The 12,133-nt window shown below is 46.2% G+C and overlaps 1 protein-coding gene across 1 annotated transcript in view; it reads right to left on the reverse strand.

Annotated features, from left to right (window-relative positions):
- Positions 1-12,133, reverse strand: part of Picot (putative inorganic phosphate cotransporter protein picot) — a 30,228-nt gene that overhangs the window by 17,161 nt on the left and 934 nt on the right. The window lies entirely within an intron of this gene.

Here is a 12,133-nt window from a genome sequence, read left to right on the forward strand (position 1 = left end):
ATCAGCTCACTGGCATCCTCGAGAGCGGCAAGTCGCTGCAATCTGTATGATATCTCGTAAAAAAAGATAAAAAAAAAACACACAAGCGATAATAGTAGAGTGGCATTGTAGAGTCTTTAGGATTCATTATTTAAAGCGACCACTTTGATTACGTCAGTCACCATGCGGAGATAACATCCGTTTCATTGGAGTCTCGAATGAGCCGGCTGAGTAATTACCATTCATTTCGGAGCGTATCGGAACGAGTTACACGCGAGAGTGAAAAAAATGCGGTAGCGCACTTTTCTCGAATTGACACGAAATTGTTGTCCCGCTTTTGCGTGCGCGTGAGAATAAAATTGTCAATTGAACAAACAACAGGTCAAAATAGAAATGTCATGTCATTCTCACGAGACGCAAGTCACAATGAATAATTCATCTTCCAATGAATTCTAATTACCAGTCTGAATATGGTTGAATAATTGTCATTTTTCTTTCAAATGTCAACACACGAAGCGTCAATCACGAGTGGTCGATCTCTCGTCGAGTCGAGTCGAGTCGAGTCGAGGGAGACACAATGTCGTTGCGCGCAAGGTTTCCATTCTAGCAGGAAAATGCGGTCGTACGACTTGAATTTCTTATTCGAATTGGGTCGCGCGAAAATGAACGGACACATCCGGCGAAGCCGATCGCCACCGTGCGAAATAGCCGATACGTCACGTGGAATTTTTGGCGCACTGAAACCGATCGACTATTAATAAAGCCGTCGCGCGACTTTATTTTTGACTGTCATTACGTGGCGATGACGCGGATAGAAACAAACGCACTTACTTACACGCTGCTCTCCAAGAGAGTCTCCAGCGTCCAGCGTGCACCTCTGACTCACTAACTTTAGCGTGGCCCATCCGAACAGGTCCGCGATATTAGGGGATTTTTGCAATACCGTCTCTCAGATTAAACGGTAAACGTACGAAATCGTCAACGTTATTCGTTCAGAAATAACAACATCGCAATGTACGCGACCAGTAGTATTCACGGTTTACGTTTACCGTATCTGAGAGACGGTACTGTAAAATTTTCCGGTGATTTTCCGCCATTGGCATTGCGTTTAGCAAACGCACGGCGTGTGTTTTCTTATTCTAATTTCTAAACTGGAGATATCTCTGGAGATTTGAGGGCATCGATAAAAGCCCGCGGAGCGGCGGGTTCCGTTGGCAGGTTAATCTACGCGCCGCGCTTATCACGGAGGAGGGGGAAGGGGGAACACGCCGATATAAATTATGATAATTAATGTAAACACATCGTTTGCCGAGTGTTTCTTTCACGGAATTTTTCTCGTCTCGCGACACCGCAGTGAGACATTGATCTCTCTTTAAAGGGCCAGTTGTTTCAACTTCTTGGTGAGTTGACTGACCGAGTTGAATCATATGTTTGCCTTTGTTTTTCCTTCAATTCAAACAAAGACAGACATATGATCCAACCAAATCAGTTAGCTTATCAAGAAGTTGGAACAACTTCCCCCTGACCCCCCCTGACGAAGAAACACGAAAATTCTCACACGTTTCGGAAATCAAATTCGCGAAGATCAATGTGTGAAGGCTTATCTCTCTTGAGAAGCACACCGCTCCGAAACGCGAAACTTTCCACGCTGGAGCAAATGTCGTGGACATAAATCAGCGCGCGGCTGCGACTTCTTTTCGCCGCCGCCGTCGCCGTCGCCGTCGCCGTCGCCGCCGTCGCCGCCGCCGCCGCCGCCGCCGCCGCGACAGAGAGTTGATTTGAAGCTCGTACACGTCGGTGGTTACTCGCGTCGTGGCGAACCGGCTGTCTATAATTGATTTGATTGCTGCGTATGCACCGCGGCAAAGTGTTCAAAGCGCGATCGGCGCGCAAATATGCGATTCGTCGCAAATTAGAGAAGAAGGAAGTCGCCGATCGTTGGAACGAAGGAGGATGATGAGACGGGGGGAGAGGCCCGCTGTGTGTTTCCTCTAATCAATGTGAAGAAGTAATTGATCGGTGTTAAGCCGAGTCAAACGTTAACTGACGGCGCTAGCGAGCGGCAGTTAGCCGCGCCGTAAGCGCGAATTTACTCGGATAGACACGACGACGAGCGAAAAGAAGAAAAGAAACTTTCGAAAGGAGAGTACGAGGGAAAGAGCTTTTCTTTTCGACAGTCGGGGGGGGGGGGATGCGAAGAGAGCAATTACTGGACGCGCGGCGCCCGAGAACGAGCTACTCGAGAGCCGTAATCGGAATTCCGTGAGAAGCCGCGCGCGTATTGTGCAATCGATGACTCGTTGTTCGGCTGCGTGACGCTGCACATTTTCAGCTGCTCGTGAATTGCGCGCGGTATAAAGGGGGATCGTTCAATTTCCTCGTACGACACGCGGCAAATCGTGTACGTGCTATTTCGCCGGTAGTTCGCGCGACGCGTGTTTGCACAGACGAACGTGAAATGACGAGGAACGATTGATTAACGCGCCACGATCCTTTAAGGAGATATTTACGTCAAGTATGACGGTCACTTCACCTTGACTTTATATCCTTACGCGTGCCTATATTGTTGGTCGGTCAAAAAGTTGAGTTGAATTTTCCAAAAATTTCTGCCCACGATACACACCGACTGCACTAACGCTGCGCCGTTGGCGAAGCGTTCGGCCTTGACGAATAGTAATAAAAATTTATTTCCACCGAAACAGCATTAAAAATAATTTAACTAATTTAACCAACAAAGACTTTTCAACTTGTCGACCGACTCGTCACGGTTCTGTACGATCATCGAGGTCTGATTTATCGAAAGCCGGAGCGAACTCGCGCCTCATTCTCAAAACTCTAAGCAAGCGGCGTTCGATAACGCGTTTGTTATCGAATAGTTTGATACCGGCTGTAGTTTAATACCGCGAGGTATGTTTACAGACTCCTTTTACGCCCACTGCGTTGATACTGCGATTATTTCCCTCGACACGAACGACTCGTCACTGGCTTAATCACGCATATTAATTAACGATTCAACAAGCCGCTAACGAAGCACAGTCGCGCGTATCGACGGCGAAATTACAGTCTGCGAGTCGATAAGAGAGACACGTGCGTTGTCAGCTACAGTTAACTGTCAGCGTCCAATTCAATCTCCTTCCGCGCGATAAGGCAGATACCTGCATCGAGTTGTTATCAAGGATAAAGCAAAATAATAAAAAAAAAATAATAATAATAATAGTAACAACAGCAACAACAATAATAATACATAGTATAAATTGGTATATAAATTGCACAAGTTGCGACGAGAGTCGGCTCGCTTCCCCCCCCCCCGCCCTGGCTCAAATTTCTCTCGCGATCAATCTCGACAAAATCGCGAAAGTCGCATTTCCATCTTACATGGAAATCCGCGGACACGCGTGACGACGGAAACATCAGAAGTAGGATGTCGGCGATTTTCTGATCCGCTTACGCACGAACATTACACGCGCGGCCTTTACATTATTTAATCCAGGCGATAATTTATAGTACACATATATATATATATATATTCCCGCGCGACACACACTCGGCCTCAATGTGTCTCAAGTTTCGAGCCGTCAACAGGAAACGCGAAAGCCCTCAAACTCATTATCCACTATGGTTAAGTGGAAAATAGCGTTGTTGATCGCGCCAGGAGACGACGCGAGCGTGGCGCGACAGGAAGCCGAAGCGAGAAATCCCATGACTCTCGTCGTTTGAGAGATATGTTTATTTCTCGCCGTTCGACCCGCTGCTGCGCATTTAAAATATTCCACAGTCGTTCGTTGAACGCGTCTCACAACATCCGGAATCATCTTGTGTTGAGACTGCTATTCGCTAATTTAAAAAACATCTCGTTTGGAGATTAGAGATCGGAGAAGAAATGTCTGTCTCGCCTCTTTATATATTTCCTTCTTTTTCTGTTTTTTTTTTTTTTTATATGAAACCTCTATATCCTTTATGAGAGAAGGATGCGCAAAAAAACGCGCAGGACACTACCGGAGCTAAAGGAGCGGCAATTTACATACCGTTAAAGAGCATTTCGGCTAATATCGTGAGGCGCGAGCGAGCGAGCGAGCGAGCGAGCGAGCGAGCGAACGAGAATTCGCAATTCGCAATTCGCAATTCGCAGACGCATCGCGTCTCGACTCGTTTCTCGCGCTGTTGTATTCAATCACACAAACGATTCGTGTCAAGGCGCGGTGTGGAGAATTCGTCACACCGTATCCGCAATCCTTGCGCGAGGCCGTATCCGAGGGCGCAGCGCGAGTTTCCAGAATTCGTCCTCGTGCCGTGCCTTCGGAATACTAAGAGATCCGGTAATTGTTAATGAAATTTATCAATAACTAGTCGAGGACTTTTTCAGAGACCTGCGCATGTAATGAAAAATTACTAAGAGCGGACGGGAGGAAGAGATATTCGCCAAGTTCGAGAAGTTTGCCAGATAGATGTCCGCCGACGTTTTTGCGACAAAACTTGTTTGCGCTCGTTATGGGAAAGTTTGACTTTGCGACTTTCGGACAGGGCACCTTTCTCCGTGGTCTGTAAGGAACCGTCCTAAACTCGAATTCGAATTCCAAAGGTACGCAGATCGCAACGGTCGGCGGAAGGGCAATGAAATTCAGCTTCAAGAAGTCGCAAGAGCCGAAGTCGCTCTCGTTATTTCCCGTGCGACTTTCGGCAGGAAACATTCGCCGCTAGCTAAGAGACAAATCTCGCGGCGATATCGGCGGATATCAACTTGACGAACGATCGATAACGACGACTGATTGAGCTTCAATCGCTCCGAGTGACACTTATCTTAATCCGTCGGCGCCATCGGCACAACTCGCGGGGTTTCCCCGCGGCACATCGAACGGGGGGGGGGGGACTCCTCGATAGCATAATTTGCAAGAGTCGCAAAACTGTGACGAACTGAAGAAATCGATTGTGAGGGATGATAAATTTAGCGGATAAATTTACAACGCACCGGTGATACTTTCCTCCTTGTCACGCGACTTGATTCGTCAGATAATGAAACGTCATAGTCGTGAAAACTACCGTGAGGATAATTTTCTGTCTCATTTCGTAACTTATATGCGATCTACGCGTGTGTATGTGTGTGTATGTATGTAAGTTCTCTTCAAGTAAGTTCGTTATGGAAAGCGCTCGATATAGTTTTGCAGCTATTTCGTCGAGTCCGTCACGGTGAATCACACAAATCCATCCACAGATGCCTGAAAGATATATTGCGAAAGGCACGACGTGTTTATTGTCGTGTGGAGGAAGAAAAGTTTCAAAGTCTCCAATGAAGACTTCAAACTCCTCATCTATTCTTACATATTTATGTTGGACGAGATAATCATCTGGAGAGCTGCTGAAACGATTCAACGTAATCGAGCGATACGGCGATGTATCTTCGCAAATACGATGCGAATATTAATGAGAGATCATAAATCTCTCTCTCTCTCTCTCTCTCTCTCTCTCTCTCTCTCTCTCTCTCTCGACGCAAGGTAACGCGCCGACAGATGTCCGATCGATAGCAATGGCTAGTCGAAGTCTGAGAAAAATGCCTCGCATACAAAAGCGAGCTGATACGAATGATCGCGGTATTTAACGTAACATCAACGCAAGCCGCGGCCCGATAAAAATCTCTGAAATTGCGTCTCGCGGTTTCTTTCGCAATGACGATTCGAGCGAGCATCGCGAATGCGTATGCGGGTTCTTTCCCGGGGAGATTCGCCCGACGCGAGACGAGAGCTTCGACGCGGAATCGCGAGACGAGATGATTCCCCCCCCTCCCCGCCTCGTGTGTACATGCCTCGTCAATGAATTATTTCCTCCGTAACGCGCTCAAGTCGGACAAAAGTCATGTATTACTGACGGAGACACGGCGCGGCATGCATTATTCAACGAGATAAGGTGTAAGTGATCCTCCCGCGGCAACTCGTCCAAGGCCGGGTCTCTCTCGGAGACGAGAATCGGAGACGCTCTTCCGCCTAATTGTTGCGTGCCGCGCGTCGCTCCACGGCTGATTCGCGCGACAGCTAATTAGCGCGCGCCGCAAATACGAAATTAGTGGAGGAACATTTCTTATCCAAGCTTCCCGCGCGCTGCCGTTATTCAATATTTTCTTATTCAACACTTTGCGCCCGTCGATGCGGATTGTCCGCGCGTGAATTATCCACTTGCGACCAACGCAGACCTTCCATATGCCGGACAATTCCTGTCGTTCCGACGTCGGCGGGGCGGGGGGGGGGGGAGGGGGGATCATCCGACTGTTTCTTTCGCGCAATTGATCTTATCGACGACTACAAAAAAGAAGAAAAAAGATAAAACGCTAAAAATATACGTATAATTACGAGGCCGGCCGATAATGAAACACAACAGCAACTGCACGTGCCGTTGTGTCGTCGATAGCGACGAGCGGTGAGACACGTCGCGAGAAAAGGAATAACACAGCGGGGACTAGTTCCCGACGACAGCCGTAAAAGTTGTCACCGGGAGAGACAACCGGTCTCGTGCGCCTCGCCCGCGTCATTAATTGTAATTAATTATGCAAGCCGCGGTGCGTGAGCCAAATGAAATTGTATATCGGCGCGATAATTATACTTCGCTCGTGCGACCGCGCTTACGAGCGTAATTAGCGAGGGGAAAGGTAAACGTGAATTTTATCGACACCTTCCGTCATCGAACACGGCCGAGTGTGTGTGTCTAACTGCCACGTCGAGCCGTCGAGGTTCAGAATACTACAGGATGGGGACAATTGACTCATTGCGCTAACCGTTCGCAATTTGTGATTTGAGGCTGCTTCGCAATTGACCGCAAACTCCATTCTCGATATGCAATTAGACCGCGACTAATTGTCACAGTTACGTTTGCGCAAAGTTCATTCATTCTGCCACTGCAACTGACGAGAGCGCGCACAGTTGTATTTTGCGCCCGAGTTGTATTTTGCGAGAAAATACGTTATCTTTTCCGCACGCGAAAAAATATCATCTCGCTTTAATTATCTGACGCGAGCGCGGTGTTTTGTGTGCATATAATCGTAGCTTGAAGAAGTTGCACGCACGTCGGTCGACTGAACAACCGCGGTCGGTCAGTTGACGCACGTGTTGGAATAACGATGCTATCATGTCGTTTGCGATAACGAGGAAAAAAAGAAAGAATCGCACATCCACGTACGTTAGGCAAAACGATAAAATTTTTGTTATTTCAGGCGGCGTTGTACAATGGAATAGATAATTAATCGCTGCAACGTATACGTTGCACGAATAATTAGACAATGGCCGCGTTCAGCAGAAAAAGCTGCTTACTAAACGCTTAGTGATTATTATCTATGACTGGAGTATTCTTTCAGATCTTTAACAAATTCAGGGGAACGAGCCAATCAGAAACGATAATCACTAAGCGCTTAGTAAGCAGCTTTTTCTGCTGAACGCGGCCAACAAACGTTGACACGAAAACAAACGAGGAAAACAATGCGACGGAGGGTGCGTTTCGATCCGCCGGAATCGGTAGCGACAGGCTAACAAGTCAGACGCCGATTTGTTTCCAATTTTTTATAGTTACTTTTTATGTCAAAATATAAATAAATCTGTCATCATTTTTAGCTCAAATTAATTTTTGCAATTTTTTCGAAATTTCTCAAGTTTTTTGTTCATTTCTTGTTCATTTTTTACCAGATTTTGACGTTAAAATGCGCTTGTTTGCTGGATAGTGAGCCGAGGGGATTACCCAACGTCGAATGTAGCGTAAAACTGAACACTTTTTCAACAATGACGTCAGCCACATTAGATCCGCCATTTTGAATTTTACAAAATGCTTCTGATTCATAATCGGCGACATGTGTGTGTGTGCAAGTTTCAACAAATCAGATATATATATTTTTAAGAAATATTGTTTTAAATATGTATAAAATAGTATACGTACTTGTGCAAAACTTGAAAAATTTCGAAAAAATTGAAAAAATTAATTTAAGCTAAAAATGATAACAGATTTCTTCATATTTTGACATAAAAAATAACTATAAAAAATTGAAAACAAATCGGCGTGCGACGTCCCCCGAGGTTTACTCGTAAGTAATAAACTCGCGATGGAATTCGAGACGGAGAGAACCCGATGAAGAGTCCTTTATCGAAGAGCTCTACGTCTTTATCATGTTTTTCTTCTTATGTGTTCTGATCAGCTGGTCGGACGAGTCTCGATACAGCTTAATGAATCTCCATCTCGATTTACGTAAATATGTTAAGAAATGCACAGCAGAAATGCACGCGTCCATTATTCGTGACACTGCAAGAAGCATAATCAATCTGACGCAAACATTCGCGCATTTTCGTTTCTCGAGAAGAGAATCGCCGTCTAGCAACAGGTGTATGCGTGACGATGGTATCGCATTTATCACAATAATCATCAGTCTAGAGCGAGATCGGATGCATCGTCGAGCAAGAACAATTATATCTTGACACTTGAGAGAAATGAATCTTCTCGGTGAAAAGAGCACGACGCATTCGAAATCATTTCTGAATTCGTGAGAAATAGTAAGACAGACAAGTGCAATCGAGACTGTGTTCGATACGTTCGGACGGACTTTAGGACAGAAGCGAGATCCATTCAATTTCCGCGACCGCTTGTGGAAGTTTAATTCAACTACACCAAGCAGAAGATGCAGATAAGATAATGAACAGATCGACAGACGAGTCGGCCGACCAACCCGACCTCGCTGATCTGATCGATGGATAAAACACGAATTTCATTCCGAAAACGGAACCGTCAATCATGAGAAGAAAAAGAAGAAAATTTTCGGAGCAGGCCTAAAAAAAATGCGCACGACAATCCCGTCGGCGTTGCCAATACACAGATGACGAAAACTGGAACCTAATAAAATCTTCTTCCGACTTGATTGCCATAAATAAACGTTTTTACTCATAGACACAGATATAGCCGTGCCGTATGCATACATTAACATTCCCACTTGTCTTCAAGGTTGGGCAGGTAAAAAAGTGAGACGTCGCGTTAAGACGAGCGGAAAGATAGAGATGCCGTGAGAGATGGCTTGTATTTTTCAATGTTATTATTAGTTGCGGGAGCGAATGACAACACGAAAATCATTCAGCGACGAGTGATATACGATCGAAACTTAACGACCTCTCGCTAAAATCATTTCTTCCTAAACGTCAACGCCACTAACGACGATCAATCCCCTCGTGCGACGATAGCGAGAAGCGCTACGCAAAAAAATTAAGTCCTTCACGACAGGCGAGTTTTTATTTTTTTCTTTAATCTAGCCTTTCGACTCAAATGTAGCGATAAATGTATCGCGACTGGTTTTTCTAGTAGTGTATTATCTGAATTTGCCCGATAATTTACGTTTCCCAGCGGAAAACCGAGGGCATCGACATTACGTAACGTTTCGAGCGCGTAATAAAAATAGCCGAGCGGCGAACGATCGGTATGCATTCTACAGTTGAGCGTGTGTGGCGATATGTGTGATAGGCGATTTAATCAGCATAATTCACACTGAATAGGAAGTTTATCCAAATCACGGATGCGCTAGCAGAGAGGCGCTAGCGGGATTGCGAGCGAACGCGACAATGTGCCGCGATATTTTCGTCGTCGTCGTCTGATTGCACGTAATTACAACTGTCGACAACGAAAAATGACTCGCATTGCCGAGGAGGTCATCGCACACCCCGCCTCGATGCAATGCCTCAGGAGCAAAGTCTCTCCAAGTACAATACCTATTGTACATAGAGATGTAATTACAACACTCTCCGCCTCGAGTCTCTCGTTCTGTTGCTATTGAGATTAATTGCTCAATTTAGACGAGACATCTTTACGCGAAATCCGGCGTGCGTGTCCGCCGCACGCCGTGTGATCCTGCTGATCGGCGAATTTCTTTCGCGTTATTCTACCGGCGAAAAAGCAGCATCCTCGCTGTTCGGCTGATCGCTTTTGCAACGCAAACGCGTGAGTCGGAAATCGGCGGATCGATCGGCGGTTAATTAACTTCAAGATGCGCGTCGTTTGCGTTTTCGAAATCCGACGATTGAAAAATCCCCTCACTGAAGGAGGGACGACAACCGCCCGAAAAGCACAAGCGGCTTCTCAAAGACGGAATTAACGGTCATTTTTTTTTCTCTTCCTGCCGCTTTCCACTCCAGCGATGGCTGTCCTACTTTATTTTTATGAGCGACACTATTCTCAATTACCGGTCAACCGGATCCCCTTCCCTCCCTTGAGAGATTTGTAAAGTAACGAAAGAAACGGAGACAGCGTGATGGGATGCATCGGTTATAAGCAGTGGAAGAATAATACCGGCTGACGACGATTTGAAGATTTTCCGTTGCGATTGTAGTGTGCCTTGCAACGAGTTTTTACTTAGAATCGAATACGAAGGATGAATGCGGGCAGGTATTATCGAGACCATGGCTCTGCTTGCTGCGCCACGAGGAGTCAAAGAATCAATCGACGCTCATCTCAGAGCGCGATCGAAAGAAGAAAGAAAAAGAAGGTATCTTCGATTTTAGGAGATGACGAAAAGATTCGAATTCCAACATTATCATCAGAGGTCAGTGAATCGCTCGGCGAACATGATGGAGGACAAGTTTTTCCCGAGGATATATCGCTTCTCGATCTCTCGCATTTACCAACAGCCATGTTTCAATTACATTTTCTAATCGTCACGCCGTTATTCATTTTGCGTCGTGATTGCTACGTACTTCAGTTTTCGTCCCTCGCTGAGTCCTCTCTGAGTCGAGAAACACGCCAACTGCAGCGAACGGTTCTCTAATCTCGTTGCCTCTTTGTTATCTCAGCGATTTAAAATCCGACGCGTTACGCGTTTAGATTTTTTATGTAAAAAAATTCTTTCACAACGCAGACACTCTATCTAACGCGGCAATCCGGCTTCCAATCCGCGGGTTGTAATTCTACGCAATTATATATTAGTATTCACGTATTCATAGTAGGCTGTGCGGGTTACTTTGACGAAATTTCGTCACGTTTCAATTCCACTTGGACGCGCGACCTCGTCATCGTCGTTCGTGTGACAAAGGAAAGCGCGGCTAACGAAATGAAAATCGGATAATGGCGCGGTCGGCTCGATAAGAAAATGATTTATGCCGTCTCGCCGGGATTTACAATATCGTCCTTATCTCTCGCCGTTTTAACTCTCTTCGTTGCACCGCCAGAGTGCCGCTCACGAGGCAACTCCGCTCGTCGAAGGAATCGCGCGAAGGAATAACCGCGACGAGAGATTCAAGTCGCACAAAGAAGCGAGAAGGTTGAGTTTTCACTCGTGAAACCGCAGCGACGAGAATTCGAGAGCTGCGTAATGAGAGCAAGCTAAATGGCATACTAATTATCCCGCGGCACGGTTTTCGACATTACGTAAAACCCGCTGAGGGCTCAATCGTCCTTTCTGGCTGGCAATCTTGTCAGACGGAGGAGGTAGAGAGGGAGGGAGGGAGGGAGGGAGAGAATCACGTGATCTCATCATTTCCGGATCATAATAGATACGCGTGAATGCATCAAACAAAGTGCCGAGCAATTCTCGCATCGATCGACTTACGTAAACATCAGCGCCGGTGTAACCGGTGGGATTATATCATACTTTGTTTGTGTTTTGCAAATGCGGAATGTAGACTCTCGAGTGACACCACGTGCAATTAGCCCGGAACAATATAAGCGGCAATGTCGCGCAAATCGTCGTGTCATTGTTAGAGTAAAGCAAACGCACATTCTTCATCTTCTTCTTCGTCGTCGTGCGTGCTCTTTCTATTTCTTATTACGAGATAAACTCGGATATAAAAAATTCTCGGCACATCGCGCCGAGAAGAGTGCGACTTTCCTTCTGACGGGCTCGAGCTTCCTCTGGAGAAAATCAGGTTACCGCTCACACAACGCCCGGATGCCCGACTGATTAATTAATTGTTAAATATCGGGTGATCCGGTGCGTCTGAAGAAGGCGCGATTGAAGCGCATTCTGAAACAACAGATTCTACTTTGTCCCGCATTCAGCAAGTAGCACGTTTCGATATGTGTTATTCACGAAGAGTCGAGCAGACATTGTCGAGCAAACGATTGACCACTCAACGCGCGGTCTACATTACGAAATGATACCGCGAACGAGCCGTGCGAACATTTCATGATGAATTGGAGGACGCTTGATCGATGA

Source organism: Harpegnathos saltator, unplaced genomic scaffold (genome assembly GCF_003227715.2).
Source record: "Harpegnathos saltator strain DR-91 unplaced genomic scaffold, Hsal_v8.6 scaffold695, whole genome shotgun sequence".
NCBI classification, from domain to species: domain Eukaryota; kingdom Metazoa; phylum Arthropoda; class Insecta; order Hymenoptera; family Formicidae; genus Harpegnathos; species Harpegnathos saltator.